This window comes from Ailuropoda melanoleuca, chromosome 14 (genome assembly GCF_002007445.2).
Source record: "Ailuropoda melanoleuca isolate Jingjing chromosome 14, ASM200744v2, whole genome shotgun sequence".
NCBI lineage: Eukaryota > Metazoa > Chordata > Mammalia > Carnivora > Ursidae > Ailuropoda > Ailuropoda melanoleuca.
In genome coordinates, this window is record NC_048231.1 from 80,652,040 (window position 1) to 80,667,549 (window position 15,510).

Genomic DNA, 15,510 nt, shown 5'->3' on the forward strand with positions numbered 1-15,510 from the left:
GCCCAGAGCAGGAGAGGGCTAACCGGACAGGTGTGAGGTGACGTGGGACATTTTTCCAGGAAAGGTGGAAACTTAGAGAGGGGGAGGGACTTTGAGAAAAAGAATGAAAACTTTGAAATATGTACAAAATACAATGGCATCCTTTATAATCCTAAAGATGCACAAGGTAGGGACATTAAAGTGGACAATTAAAGTGTAGTAACGAAGTAACCACTTTATTAACGTGTTTACGGTACACTTGTCGACACGAAAAGCTGAAGGCATGGGTGGAAATTTTGATGTGCATGTTCTTCCCAAAGTCACCATTTATTCTTCCATTTTCCTCTTGTTGTAGCTGGGGTCCATTTTTAGTTCCTGCTGTTGCTTATTTATATCCATCTCTGCTGTTTTTTATCAATGTTGGCAAACAATTGTCTATTACAGCAGCCTTTAAAAAAAGAAATAAAAAAGCTTTTGGCTCTATGAATTAACTCTGCTTTTTATTTTCTGTGAAATTCATTTGAGCTTTTACCTTTATTAATTCTATTTATTGTCTTTGGTTTTGTATTGTTGTTCTTTATATAACTTCTTGAGTTGAAATCTTAGGTCATTTGTTTTTAGACTTGGTGTCATTAGTGGATCTAAGGCTTTAAATTATCTTCTGAATAAGATATTGCATTCTTGTATTTATTCTGATAATGTAATTTCCTTTGTGATTGACCCTTTACTCCAATAATTATTTAGAGGAACAAGTTACTTAAATGACAGGTGCACAGATTTCATGTTTGTGATCATTTTGTTGATGATTTCTCATTTTGTTGCATTACGGTTACTGAACGTGACATTTAGGTATGATAGCGATCTTTAGAAAGGTATTCATATTTTATGTGTGACCTAACACATGGGCAATTATGTGAATGTTCCAAATATGTTTGACAGGGATTTGTGTTCTCAATTTGTTTAGCATATCTCATGCATTCTGATGTCATCACCCTTGTTAATCATGTTATTTGTTTCTTTTATATCCTTACCTGGTTGTCTTGTTAATCTGCTAAGAACTAAGTTAAAGCCTCTAATCTGAGGCTGTCTTTATCTGTTTCTCCCAGGAATGCTATCAATTTTTGCTTTATATATTTTCAAGTTTTTTAGTATGTGCATAATGGTTTATGATTGTTACATATCATCTTAAGAGGAAGTCCTTTTCATTGACATAAACTATTCCTCTTTATTTGCTATGAATATTGCTATTCCTGTGTTTTATTAGTTTTCCCTGACATATATCTTTACATTTTCCTCTGGTTTTCAACTTCTCTATTAGCTGTATAAGTATAGCTTGCTGGAATCTTCATGAAACTGGTTTTTTTAAAAATCCAGTTTGAGAAGGATTTAACTCATTCACAAGAATTGTTGTTGCCAATACATTTAGTTATTCTAACAATGCCATGCATCTATGTCTCTTTGTATCCTATTTATCATCTTCCTGGTTTGGTTTTTACCCATTTTTCTGCCTTTTGCTAATTTGAGCTGTTTTCATTTGATTCCATTTTTCTAGTATCTAGAAACTATACCCTAGATTTCTACTTTTCTAGTGTTTACCCTTAACATTTTGTGAGTAATCCCTTGCGATTTCTATAACAATATCTACACCGGTCAGTACCTAGAGTCACCCCTAGGTCAAACTGAAAACAAACTGACTGCCTGCCACTCCCTCCCTCCCTCCCCACTTCCACCTGTTATCTCCCATGGTGATCATACCTGAAATATTCATTCTAGCTTTTGCTTTTTAAATATTTTTTACAACAAACAATAGGTTTTACTTATTTCTCTTCCCTTTATCGTGTCTTCCTTGTAGATTCATTATTTGATATTTGGTACATGTGAGATATTCAGTTGTATAAAATCCATCTCAACTTTATTCAGATATATTTTGGGGGGGAAGAATTACATGCCTTTATCCTACAGGCACTGAAAGTTATTTGAAAGTGTTTTAAGAGGTGTTTTTTTTTTTCTGTTAAGGGAATATATTATTTTGTTCATATTAATTTTAGGAATAAGTTAACAGAAAGCCTACGAAATAACAGCTTAAAAAACCTTGAAGTGTATTTTTCTCTCAAGTTAAAGGAAGCCCAGAGGGAATCAGTGCAGGTCTAGTGTAGTCACTGCGTGGGGTCAGGAACTCCGGCTTCTGTCTTGTTGTTTCAGAGACCATGGCCCAAAGCCACTTCATGGTTAAATATGGCTGCTAGGACTCCAGCCATTACATCAAAAATAGCAGGAAGGAAGAAGGCAGAAAAAGAAGGACACCCTATCCTTTTAAGGAGACTTCCCAGAACACAATAATTCTACTTATGTTTATATGCTATACCTAGCTGTAACAGAGGCTAAGAAATGAGGTTTTTTTTTTTAATTGGATGGAGATGTGCCTACATTAGGGCACATTACAGTGAAATTTAAGAATAGCAAGAATCAATACTAGATCCTAAAAGCTTCTAAAGAATAGAAAAAAGTCACATTAAAAATAAAAGGTCACAGGGCACCTGGGTGGCTCAGCTGAGCGTCTGACTTTGGCTCAGGTCATGATCTCAGGGTCCTGGGATCGAGCTCCCTGTCAGGATCCCTGCTCACTGCTTCTCCCTTTCCCTCTGCCCCTACCCCTGCTCATGCTCTCTCTCTCTCTTTCTCAAATAAATAAAATCTTAAAAAAAAAAAGACCACATTCCAATGATTCAGAATCAGAATATCTACAGCAACACTAGAAGCTAAAAAGCAACAGCCCAATACCTTCAAAATTCTGTGGGAAAAGGTACTCCATCTTGGAATTCTATCTCCAGCCAAACCCTGCAGTGTGAGTTTTCATCTTTCACAGGGAGGTACTGAATGATGCAGTTCACGAAAATGAGAAAGTGAGCCAAGAAAAAGAAAACCATGGGATCCGGGAAACAGGAACCCAAGAAAAGAGGTGAAGAAAAATCCCAGAAAAATGGCTGACAGAACAGTTGACACATCTGAACATAATGAGAAGAGATCTTCAGGTCTTGGGAGAATTTGGGAACAGATTCGCAATCATGTACTAATAGGTATATAAACTAAACAAATAAAAATGAAAACAAGTCTTAATTCAAAGGGGAAAAAAAAGAATTATAATCTTAACACACTGCACAGCGTAGCTGACTAGTATCTCTAAGGTCACACAAATATAAGCACCCAGCAGTGACTGTCACCAAAACTTCTGCGGGAGCTCCACGGACGGGGCCGGGACAGATAAGTGTGTTTGGTGGGGAGGAAATGGGAATGTGAGCATGTGAGCAAACTAAAATCTAATTTTCCATAGTTGCGAGTCAACAGATAGTTCTTAAAATGGAGAAATCAAGAAATAGCTACATATACCAGAAATGGAGAAATACAGAAGTAAACAGCAGGAGAACTGGCTACAAGAAAGGACAGTGGTTGCTCCAGGGAGTACGAATTTAGGTTGCAGAGACAGACGGGATAGCATGCTGCTCTTTCACATTACAGCCCTAGTAATACTTTTTTCTCTGTATAAATGTCACAGTTTGCTGAATAATATAAATCAAATATACTTAAAGAAATAGATTAATGCCGGGCAATTTGGGGCTCCTTCTTTTTTGTTGGCAGGGGAGGTGATGGGGAAAGAAGGCATCTTCCACACTAGCCAAATACATTAATTCTTCCAGAGGCGAATAGGAAGGCTGGTAAATGTTCTGAGTCCGTACTCGTCTGATAGGGCTTCATTTTGCCCTCACACTTGAATGATAATTTATGTTCAAAGCCATTTCCCCTTGGAGCTTTGAAAATATGCTTCATTATTTTTTTGTATCCAGTTTTGCTGATGAGGAATAGGATGTCAATCCAGTCCTGGTGCCCATGCGTAGCAGGTTGAATCATGCCCCCCCCAAAAGATGTGTCCACGTCCAAACTCCTAGCAGCAGTTTTGAGTGTGACCTTCTTTGGAAAGATGAGATCCTGTAGGGTGGGCCCTAACTCTGAACACTAGTGTCCTTATACCAAGAGAAGACACAGGGAGAGCTGGAGAAGAAGGCCATGGGAAGGCGGAGACCGAGATGGCAAGCCAATGAGGGGCCGGGACTGGCAGAAGCCACCAGAGCCAGGGGACAGGTGCCCAAGTGACACTCCCTCTGAGCCTCCAAGAGGGACCAACGCTAACAACTTTTTGATTTTGGACTTCTGGCCTCCAAAACAGTGATAACTACATTTCTGTTGTTTGAAGCCACCCAGTTTGTGATACTTTGTTATAGGAAACTGACAGACATGCCTGTAATTATTTTCCTCTTTGAAGGTTTTTAGGGGTCTCCCCGTATCTCTGATGTTCTAGAATCTCATTGTGACACGTCCATGTCGATGGATTTTAAAATTTTGCTGGCCATGCCCGGGCCCTTCAAGTCTGAAGAGTTTTATCTTTCTTTGGTTCCAGAAAATTCCCTTCTATGAATTCTTAAAGTATTGCCTCTCCTCCATCATTTCCATTTTCTCCTTTCGGTACTCTTAATTCATAAATGCTTGGTGTTGATTCGCTTTTCTCTCCTATTTTCCATCTCCTTCGCTATGGCATTGCATTGCTGGAGAAATTCTTGTCTTGATTTTTCAGCACTCTCCCTTCATACGTGCTCATTTTGCAATTCAGTGCATCAATTTTGAGATTTATTTTTTAATGTCAACTAACAAAATTTTAATTTCCATCATTTCTAGTTGATTCTGATTATAGGGACCCAAAAGCCTCCATATCTTTTAGAAGATACCTTGTGGTTGGAAAAAAGTTGTGTTGTGTCCTCAGAACACCATCATCTGATATCTTCTTCAGGTCCCCCTACTTCCAAGCAGAAGAAGAGCCCAGAACTTGTCTCTGATTCTGACATTCACTGTAGCTAATTGCACCCTTTGCCTGCTGAGCACTTAATATGCATCACCTTATTTAATGCTATTTATTTAACATTACCATAAGGATGGTAATATTCATATCCCCATTTAATAGATGGGCCAGCTAAGGCAGAGTAGAGCTTACTCGCTGCTGATCACAGTAGAGCTAGTTAGTAGTACAGATGACATCTGAATCCATGGCTGATTCCAGAATCCGAGCACATGGCCACTCCATTATTTCGCCCCGAATGATGTTGCATATGACACAGCCCATCTCTAGATATTGGTTGGTGCATTCGTTAGTGGAGAGCAGTTAGTGGAGGGCATGGTTCCCAGCCAGGAGTGACTTGTTCCCTAGGGGACATGTGTCAGTATCTGGAGACATTATTAATTGTCACAACAGGCGAGAGAGGAAGGTGCTCCTGGCATCTGGGGGGGGGGCAGGGAAACTGCTAACCATCTTACAATGCACAGGATGGCCCCACAATGAAGAGCGGCCCAGCTTCAAGTACCAGCAGTGCCGAGGTGGGGACACTGTGGTGTGTAGTGTCTAAAACCTCTGCCAGCCCTGCGAGCCCTTGGTGACTAGTCCATAATGTTGGGGGTAAGTGCAGAAGAGTAGCCCAGAAAGGCTTGAGTGGGCCCAGGCTGGCCGCTCTCATGACAGAACAGACTCAAAGGGTGAGGGACAGGCGTTCCTCCCAGGCCAGAGAGCCACAGTGTCGCAGCGGTCGTCAGCCCCTCGAACCCCAGACTCCACACAAGCCTCTTCGGACCAAGTTAACATTCACCATGTAAAGCCCTTTGAGACAGGACACGTAGCATATCAATGTGGGAGTCTCCCCTTTGTTTCTTCTTTCTCTCCATCTCAGACAGGTTCCGCTTCTCAGCCCCAAGGAGTCCTGCAGGCTGGAGAGCAGAAAAAGACCCAGGCACAGACAGGTGGCCAGGGCGGCAGCCAGATGTGGGGGCAGCCGGCTTCGGGCGCAGCTGCAGAGGCCGTCCCCAGGCTGGGAAGCCAGCCTCCCTGAAGGAAAGCAGGTCTCGAAGGGAGGGGAGCGGGGCGGAGCGGGGAGGGGGGTCTACCCAGCTGTGCTCAGGTAAGGGGCAGAGCTCAAGCAGCATTCTACTTGTCTAAACTGTCATGTGAGGGGGTCCCTTGGGAAAGAGGGAAGGCAAAGAAGGGAGCCTGCAAGCAGAATGGGGAGGGGGTGTCTGAGCCTGGCCCCCCTGCACCCTGTTGTCACAGCTCATCGCGGCTGGCGAGATTCCGGAGCCGCCACGCATCTGGGACCAGCCCCGGGAAGGTGCTGAGGCCCCTCCCAGCCGGTCTGGGCCCTCTGGCACCCATGGATTTCTCTCAAACAGCCTGCCTGCCTCCCCTGCCAACCCCACCAAAATGAACGAAACACAGAGGAGTGAAAAGCATGGAAGCTCCCCCGCCCTGGAACATGTCCGGGCCCAGTGAGATCAGCCGCCCAGCAGTGGTGAGGTGAAGCAACCCTCCCACGTGCCCCTCCATTCTCCACCTGCTGACGAGGAACCCAGGCCAGGAGGAGGGGACGCCGGGGCTAACACAGTCCCCGGTCTGAGCCCCATCCCAGAACCCCTGGGAGTCTGCCACACCTCCCCACAGCCAATCTGAATGCTGCTGGGCCCCACTCTGTGCGGCGACAAATGGAGGAATGAAATCTCAGCTCATCGGTCCCTGTTTTTCAAACTCGAATCCCATTTCCCTGTTGACCCACCGGAACATTTTGGAGATCATTCATCTTCATTTCTGATTGATTTTCTGTCAATATTTCCCTGCCTCGCCCCCACCCCAGCCTTTCCATCAAGTAGTTAATGAGCTGTAAACAAACCCTTGGATGCGCTAGGGGGTGGTTTTCCAGGAGCCTTTGAAGAGTGAACCAAAGTTGGGCAGCAAGAACTGCCCCCTCTGGTTCTGCTATGGGTGTGTGTGTGTGTGTAGCTTAGTTTCTCTCACTTGGGGTCCCCATGACTGATGAGGTGAGGACAGCCTCTCCCTTCTCCAAGAAGTAACTAGCAACTTCCCAACACGAGGGCCGTGCATTGACTAAACCCCAGATCGCTCTCCTCTGCCTCCCACCGCCCTTCCGCTGCTGCTCTGGTCAAAGGCTCCAGAAGGAGCACCTATGCAGGAGGTGGGGGATTCAGGAGCACAATGGAGGCATCAGTTTGCCTCCTGGCAGGTCCCAAGATCTAGCTGGGTGGGATCCAGCTGGGAAAAATTAGGAAGGGAGGCCTGGGTGGGGCACCTAAGAGGGACGGAGAGTTTGGAAGCTCCCTAAAATCACAGTGAGCTGGAGAAGCCACCCACAACCCCTCACCGTGGGGGTCTCAGTTTTCTCACCCATCCCATGGGGTCAAGAATTCCTTTCCTATCTACCTCCCAGGAGTGTTCGAAGGATGTGGAGACACGGGGCTTGGGAAAAGCCTAGAGGAATTACAGATGTCAGCGAGGTGACCATCCCCCTTTCTCCCAGTTCCTCTGGCCCCAACACTCCTCCCACCCCCAGCCCCATCTGTCCTCCCCACCCGCCAAGGCCCCGGAGTTTTCCTGCAGCCCTTCTGAATGTTAACACGCAGGGAAAACTTCAAGGAAAACATACAGCTGATAAAAATTTAATGCTATATGTAACAAAGCAGAATGAATATTTAATCCGTGCTTTTATGCGAAACCACATAACCAACCGGCCCCACGCAGCGGCGAGGACCGCGCGGCCCCTCCCCGCTCGCGGCGCCCCGCGCCCGGCAGCGAAGCAGTTAAGCTGCTGGCAACAAGCAGCTCCTAATAAACACTCGGCTAATTCTGTAGGAAAAGCACTAATTAGAAAAGCAATAATAATCGGTGTAATTGCTCTAAATTACCCTCCTAACAGAGAACTGCGCTCGGAGCCGGGAACGCAGCTGCCGCCGCCCAGCCCCGCGCCCCGAGCCCGCGGCCCCGCGCTCTGCTGCCCCCTGGCGACCGCCGCGTGCTGCGCCCGCCTGGCTGCCAAGAGGAGCCGCGCGAACCCCGAAGCTCGGGCGCCCCTTGGTGGCCGCGCCCGCGCACTGACCTGAGGACAGGCTGGAGGTCCGGGGCACTGGAGGACTGATACTTGGACTTTGTCGTCTGCCCTCAGCCTTCCTCTCTGGGGACTGCTGACAAGGAACCAACGTCACACTGGCTGGACTCAAGGAACAGAGAGCGGGGGCAAAATCATAATGGAATGAGTGGACCTCTAAAGAGTCCTCAGGATTTGGGATAGTGTGGATTTGGGGGATTGCTTTGGGAATGGGGTTGAAACAGACAATCTCAAAGATTGGGGGCCTTCCTCAAACGTGGGAGCTCAATATTACAAGAGAGACAGGATGTTCTGGGAAGAGCTTCTCAGAGCCCAGCCTGGCGGGAGCATCGGAGTCCCCTGTAGGGCCCTTTTGACCTGGCCTGAAGTGAACAAGGCTGCAGTGTCTTCCGGATGCACAGGGAGCTCTCACCGGATGTCTCAGCACATGCTCATCCCTGCCTCCAGCGCTCCTGCGGTCAGCCTTGCTTTTCAGAGTGAGCTGGGCCCCTCAGCCTGTGCGTCTCTTTGCTAGCCCGCCCCAAACGAAGCCCCAGGGACTGTCCTGGCCATTTGTCTTTCGGCTTCGTTGTGATCCCGCACACGCACTGACAGCTTGAGAGTAGGCTCCCCTCTGTGTACACGGTGCTAGGAGCCTGCAGTCACTCCCAGTACATGCTTGGTGGATGAATGCCCAGCACATGCTGGGTGCCAACATGGGGGGCAAGGGTGTACCCTCTGGGTCAGAAAGCAGGGCTGAAACCAAAGGTGCCAGCAAGAAGCAGAGGAGCGTCCTCTGATGTGCACGGTCACAGGACCCTGCTGGCTGGGTGGTCAGGGAAGCCCTCTGGAGGAGGCACGGTCTCAGCCAGCCCCAGGGGAGCTAATGCTAGAGTCTTACAATAAGGATCCAGGGAGCTTGGATAGATTCTGGTACAGCTTACCCCTCAGCAGAGGGAACAGGGAGGGATGTAAGCCAAAGAAAACCCAAACACTGCACCCTGTCCCCAGCCCTCACATGACCCTACCCCCTTCCTGACACCAGCGCCGGCCACCCTCCTCTTCACTCCCAAGCCGAGGGGGGGTAGTATGCATAGTCTGGGGACCAGACTGCCTGGGTTCGAATGCTGTCTCTTCCATTGACTTACTGTGTGACCATGGGCAAGTTTCTTAACTCCTCTGTGCCTCATTTCCCTCCTTAGTACAATGAGGATACTAATCGTAGTAACCTAACTCATGGGATTTTTGGGAAAACTAATTCAATCAGCACACGGAAAGGATCTGGAGTACATCACCCACTCAATACAGGTTAGCTATTAATATTGTCTGATCTGTGTAATAGAACCGGACATACCATGCTTAAACAACGACATGTCTGAAAACCTCTAAATTTAATGATCTCCAAGGTCTCTTCCAGCTTTAAAATTCTATGATTTTAAAACGATTTCTTTTCCTTTACTCACTTTCCCACCTCTGAGCCTTTGCTCCTGCTGTTATATGCCCCACACACGCCTCCTACCTGCCTCGGTCTCCCTGTAAGAGCCCTTCACTGGGCAGCTTCCTCCTCCTGGCCAGGCAGAGGTGGTCTGCCCCTCCTCCCCTAGGCTCCTGGCACTCCTCCTCCCCATTATCCTCTGTCTCCCTCATCTGTTCTTCATCTCTCCTACAGGAGCCCCCGGAACCTGGAGAGCTCAGCGGGTCGCTCGCCTCCTCCACACCTGGCCTACAATAGATCGTTCCATTGACGCTAGGTTAATGTTACAGATGAGGAAACTGAGGCACGGAGGCATGGAGCAAATTCCTGGAAACACCCGTTACAGCCAGGGGGAGAAGCCAGGGCCCTGGCTCCCGGGCTGGCTCTGCGGCTTCTCCTCTCAAGGGGGTCTCACCTGCTCAATTCCCGGGCAGGCTTGGGCACAGCCAGGCAGCTGACCTCTCCCCGCCACAAATGCAAATGACGGCGTAAGATGAGGGGCCTCCGTGCGCGCACACGCAAACGCGCGCACGCACGCACACGCATGCGCACAGAGGCAGTACCATTTCCGAGGGGATTTGTATCATCTCACGTCTGGGCCATTGCAGAAGCTTCGAATCATTTTCCTTGCTTCCACGATTGCGCCCGCCTCCAGCCCCATCCTCCGCGTAGCAGCCAATGACCTGCTAAAATCAAGTCACTTAAATCAAGTCACTCCCCATGCAAGACGTCAATGGCCTATCTCAGAGTTAAAGCCAAGTCCTTCCAGCGGCTTCCAAGGTCCTGCAAGCTCAGACCCCAAGTTCATCTTCCCCCAACCCCCCCTCACTTCGTTCCAACCACATTGGCCTATTTGATATTTTCAGACACCAAGGATAGTCCTACCCAGGCCCTTCCAACCGCCTGCAATGCCTTTCCCCGAGATGGCCACATGGCTAATTCCCTCCCAGCCTTCTGATCGCTGCTCAGATGCCCCTCCTCAGAGAAGCCTGTCCTGGCCACCATATTTGAAAGAACACCCAATCATGCCTTATCCCCCTACCCATCTTGGTTTCACAGAACTTCCTCACTTGACTGTGTGTGTGTGTATGTGTATACACACACACATATATATGTCATTATTTTTATCTACTCCACTAGACTGAAAGCCTATAAAAGTCATTTTGCCTTTTGTTCACTCATGTATCCCCATATCTGAAATAGTATTTGCCGCACAGTGTGAGTTCAGTAAATGTTTAATAAATGTTAAATTAATTGCATAGTTGTGAAGTCATAAAGAAATGAATTTCTAATGGTAGAATTCTTTGCATTGCTATTGAATGGGGCAGAGTGGGTGCCAGAAAAGATTTGTAGAATGAAGTGACTTCTTGATGTCTCTGTATGCATCCTTCATCTTCCACTTTTAAGGCACGCGGTTGGTATCCTCCTTCATTAGAAAAGCTGTCAAAGTACAATCACCATTTTGTTGGTGTTGGGTGGTCAGTTTGGTTGTCTGACTGGTTTTCTGGGGCTGAGTACCTGTGGGACACTCCCAGTCTTCTCCATGAGGTGAGGTTTACCAAAGCACACACAGTAGACACCATCTCTCTCCCCAGAGGTCTCTCCTGACTCCAGGTCCCCACCCCCAATTGTTTCCGGCCCAGCCAAATGGAAAATTTAATTTCCAGCTAATTAGCCCTGATTTTGGTGCCCCTTGTCAAGTTACGGGACTACCCCTTTTCCAAGGGAGGCAGGCTCCCCACCCACATGTGGCCAACATTTGACACTGCCTCTGTAGGGAGGGAGACAAAGGCTTCCAGCCCTGCCATTGTCTCTGCTCCGTAGGTCATGGGCGGGCAGATACAAAAGCCTGATGAATTCTTCATTACCCTCTGAAAGGGTGGTTCCTCCACACCCTCTATCATTGGTCACAGGTGGGCCTTTGAATAGAGGAGTAGGACTTACCTTCTCCACTAACCTGTTTCCTTTCTTGAGTCTTTGAACAGGGCTCCCTCAACCTCCTTCCCACAGCCTCCTCCCCTGGGAGGTGCCAGCCATGCAGTTTAGCTGAAACCAGAATCCCCACCTCCAGGTCACAGCAAGTTCGACCCAGCATCCAGAGAAACTCCCCTTCCTTCCACACCACAGTCCCTGCAGCTGAGTGAAGCTTCAGAGATCAGCAGGTGAGACCCTGGTTCTTGGTGGAGCTATCCCCTACCCTGCTCCAAAAAAGGGTCTCCAGAGAGAGATCTGCCCCTCCTTCCACATGGACAGGCCTAAGGAGGAAACACCCTCCTCCAGCTGCTTCCCCACCAGGAGTCCAGAGGCAGAACTGGGCCTATGTCTGGAAGGGAAGTGGGCCACACTCTGCCACAGTGCCCTCTGCTGGTGGATCCCATGCCCTGTGAGGACTGCAGATTTCACGCCCTGTCCTGACTCTAGTGTCCAAACCACAGTCCCCGGCTCTCAAGTTCCCTCCTCACCCAAGAAGCCCTTCAAGGCAGCAGTCCTCCAGCCAAGTCTCTTCTCAAGAAATCAATGGAGGGGGAGGGAGGAAAGATGAGGTCTGGGGGGAGGAGCTGGTTTGAGTTAATGAGCTATGTGCTTTCCTTTCCCTATAATCCATGGTATTTGATGTAGCAGCCAATTTAACTTAGCTGTGGGATAATTTGTCATGGGGTTGTTAGGATGGGGAAGTTAGAGTGGTATGAGGAAGGGTGGGCAAGACAGGGCCAGAGAGAACAGGGGACTCTCCCAGCACTCCCTAGAAATCCTCCCAGGGGAGGCATACTCTGTGCCCCGGGAGCCCAGAAAGAGAAGAATGGACAGGCTGAGGACTCCTGAGGGCAGAGCTAGGATGGGATCACGGAGGGATGGAAGGACCCAATGACTGCAGGATCAGGCCCCAGACCAGGCAGAAGGACCTGGCCTCTCTCCTGAGGACAGGGCTGTGTCTGTGTGACTTTCTAGGGCCTGGGAACTTTCATACCTATTTACTGGATCTGTATAATCCGGGGACCAGGAGATGGATTGATTGATTGGGTCCAGGGACCATGAGTGAACTCCACACAAAGCTTCTCTGCATCCCTGGATGTGGCAGAACCAGGACATTCTGGCCTCATTTCTGTGTCCCTGCCTCATGCTTCCCTTATGGTCAAAAATCAGAGGATGTCAGAATTAGATGGTCCTTAGAAGGTAACTCATTTTGCAGAGAAGCTGGATGGCCATAGGCCCTGGTTTGCCCAGATAGCTGTCCCAGTTTCCACTTATTGTCCCAGGCTAATTATTAATAATCCTCCCTTCCACTCACAAGAGCATCCTTACAAGGTGAACAGTGAACTGTATGTACCCCTGCAGAAAAAGACAGGTGGTCATGTTCAGGGTCCCCTGATGTCCTGTGTTCTTCCTCCTCTGCGGAACCACTGCCAAACACCAAGGCCTGGCACTCAAGTCCACGAAAGTGGAGGCCCCCTGCCCACTGGAACCCATGTCCTTCAGGAAGTCTCCCCCATGACCTCAGCCTGCAGGCACCCACCCACATCTGAGCCCTGCCATCCCCATCCTGGGCACGGCACTGACCTGTTTGTCCACCAAAACATGCCAGAGTGGAGTGTGGGTGGAGGTGTGTGGAAGAAGAGGCTGGCCGGGCAGCAGGGGCCAGAAGGCCGGGGTCTGGGATCAGTCATTACACATTTCTCTCCTGGGACTGAAACTCAACAGTGGCTAAAGGCCTGAGTGGGAGATGGGGAAGCCACCCATGTAGATGGGACTGGAATTACAAGGTGGATTTGACAATTTGCATCCCGTGGTCCTGAGCAGAGCAGGATAGCCAGGCCCTCTCTAGTAAGACCTTACAGGCTGCTTTTCTGGTAGCCTGTGGCCCTGACGTGTGTCCATTCCTACCACTCACTGAAACCTGCAGACCCCACTCTCCAGTCCATTTGTCGTCTGGTCCACCCATTTTTCTGCGGGCCGGCTTTCTGGGAGGCAGTGCCAGCCAGGTACCAGCTGGAGTACTGGATTCTCTCTCCTCCTTTCTCTTCTTGGGAGGTGTGCAGTCCCCCCACCCTACCTCCTCCAGGCACTCCAGCCTTCCCTCTTCTGGATAGACCAGGCTCCTTTCCGGGGGTCCGGAGCTGCCTGAAGCCTGCCTCTCCCTGCAATCCACTCTCTGGAATGTAGCAGCACCTAGTGGCAGCCTGCAGCCTAACAAACAAACAGAAAACCTGGGACAGGCTCCCCGCATCAGAATTACTGTGAGCCTGTGCATGAGTCAGACCTAGGAGGGTCTAACTCCCGCCTACAACACTTACTAGCTGTGTTGTCCTGGGAATGTTATTTAACCTCTCTGTGCCCCGATTTCACCTTTTGTAACATGGTCATAATAAAAGTATCTCTCTGAAAAAGATGTTGTAAAGATGAACTGAGTTGAAGGATTAGAACACTTAGCACAGAGCTCAGCAGATAGAAAATGAGTTTTTAAATGGATGCTATTGTTATTGAGATGATAAAATGATCAATTCAGGCTAAATGTTGTAAGAATTCAGGGGAAGGTGCACCCAGTTATGAACTGGAATCATGACAGAGAGCTAAACAGATGAGGTAAAGAACTGAGAAGGGCCCTGCAGAATATGTAAGCAAGGGCCAGCAAGCCTCTTCAGGCCTTGTCTTTAAATGAGGACAAGACAAAGTACTTGAAGGTAGAGAACCCAAGCGGATCAGCCTTAGGGTAACATCTTTCAGTGATTAACATGTAACACACCTACCATGTGCCAGGCTTTGGGGCTTCAGAGACGAAGAAACATAGTTGCCGACCTCAAAATCACAATCGCAGTCTGGCTCAGGTCACAGAGAGAAGAGGTGGTGGGCCTTCCCCACCCCAATCCCTACACCAAATACTAAAGACAAACGTCAGAGCCATTTGTTACAACTGTATCCTCAGCAGGGAGAATTCCCAGGATGTCACCTGCCCCCCCCACCCCAGAGAGGGTGATCCAGGGGTCGGCAGGGCTGCAGTCTCATCAGATACCTACCTGGGGAAACATATCCTTCTGGGCTCCCTCAGGTCATCAAAGAATTCATCTTCTCACAACTTATGACTGAGGGCCCTGTGTTCCTGTGGTCTCTCAGCATTTAGAGGTTTCTTTTCTTTTCTTTTTTTTAGAGATTTATTTCTTTGAGAGATTGAGAGACAGCAAGCAGGAGGAGGGGCAGAAGAAGAGAGAGAATCCTGAAGCAGACTCCCCACTGAGTGCAGAGCCCGACACAGGACTCGATCCCAAGACCCTGAGATCATAACCTGAGCTGAAACCAAGAGTCAGCCACTCAACCGACCGCACCACCCAGACCTCCCGGCATTTAGAAGTTTCTCACACCTCCCTGCCACATGGCCCTCTCCATGGACAGTTCACACATGCCTTTTTTGCTTCTTCAAGACTAGCAAAGCAGTCTTTCTTTTCTGGTAGCACAGAGCCCTCCATAAAGAAACATGACCATGGCAGTGACTTCCCATCATCTCTGCCAAATTCTATGGATTAGAAGCAAGTCACAGGTCCCCCCCCCCACACTCCAGGAGAGAGGACTGTACGGGAACATGGATCACTGCGTGCGTCTGCCACAGTAAGTCAGACGGTGATTGCGCTTAAATCAATGAGCCTTGAACAGGAGAGTCAAGACACTGATTAGCTTTTGATTTGATTAGATTAAGCGTGGTTATTAAAGTTTCTAGGGTAACCACTTAGAGGATAGAACCAAGGTATATAACTCCAAACTAATGGAGGGGGAGTGGGTGAGAGTCCTCAGTACAAAAGAAAACAAAAAAGCGGGGGGTGGGAGGGATAAAAGAAACAAAGAAAATTGAGCAAGTAGAAAATGCAAAATAATATCAATAAATCTGCATGTTATCAGTAGTCACAAGTGTAAGTGGATTAGCTTGCCAGTGAAAAGATAAAGTTCGTATTACTGAATTCTTAAATCATCAGCTACAAGCTATTTGCAAGAGACATTTTTAAAACACAAAGATGCAAAAAGTAAAAGGATAGAAAAAGTAAATATACCATCAAAACAGTATTCAAAAGAAAGGAGACTGGATAAATACATTATGATTTGGTC

At 48.1% G+C, this 15,510-nt stretch overlaps 2 long non-coding RNA genes across 3 annotated transcripts; both read right to left on the reverse strand.

Moving 5' to 3' along the window:
- Window positions 1–265: 265 nt before the first annotated feature.
- LOC117795955 lies at window positions 266–10,011 on the reverse strand. The gene is made up of 3 exons (XR_004620136.1): window positions 9,836–10,011; window positions 7,959–8,069; window positions 266–427 (listed from the first exon to the last, which is right to left on the reverse strand). It is a non-coding gene; the product is annotated as an uncharacterized LOC117795955 (long non-coding RNA).
- Window positions 10,012–10,591: 580 nt separating this feature from the next.
- LOC117796082 lies at window positions 10,592–14,974 on the reverse strand. Of its 2 annotated transcripts, XR_004620434.1 has the most exons (4): window positions 14,433–14,974; window positions 14,166–14,297; window positions 11,365–11,466; window positions 10,592–10,860 (listed from the first exon to the last, which is right to left on the reverse strand). It is a non-coding gene; the product is annotated as an uncharacterized LOC117796082 (long non-coding RNA). The 2 variants fall into 2 exon arrangements; XR_004620433.1 differs by having other exon boundaries at window positions 10,592–11,466.
- Window positions 14,975–15,510: the final 536 nt, after the last annotated feature.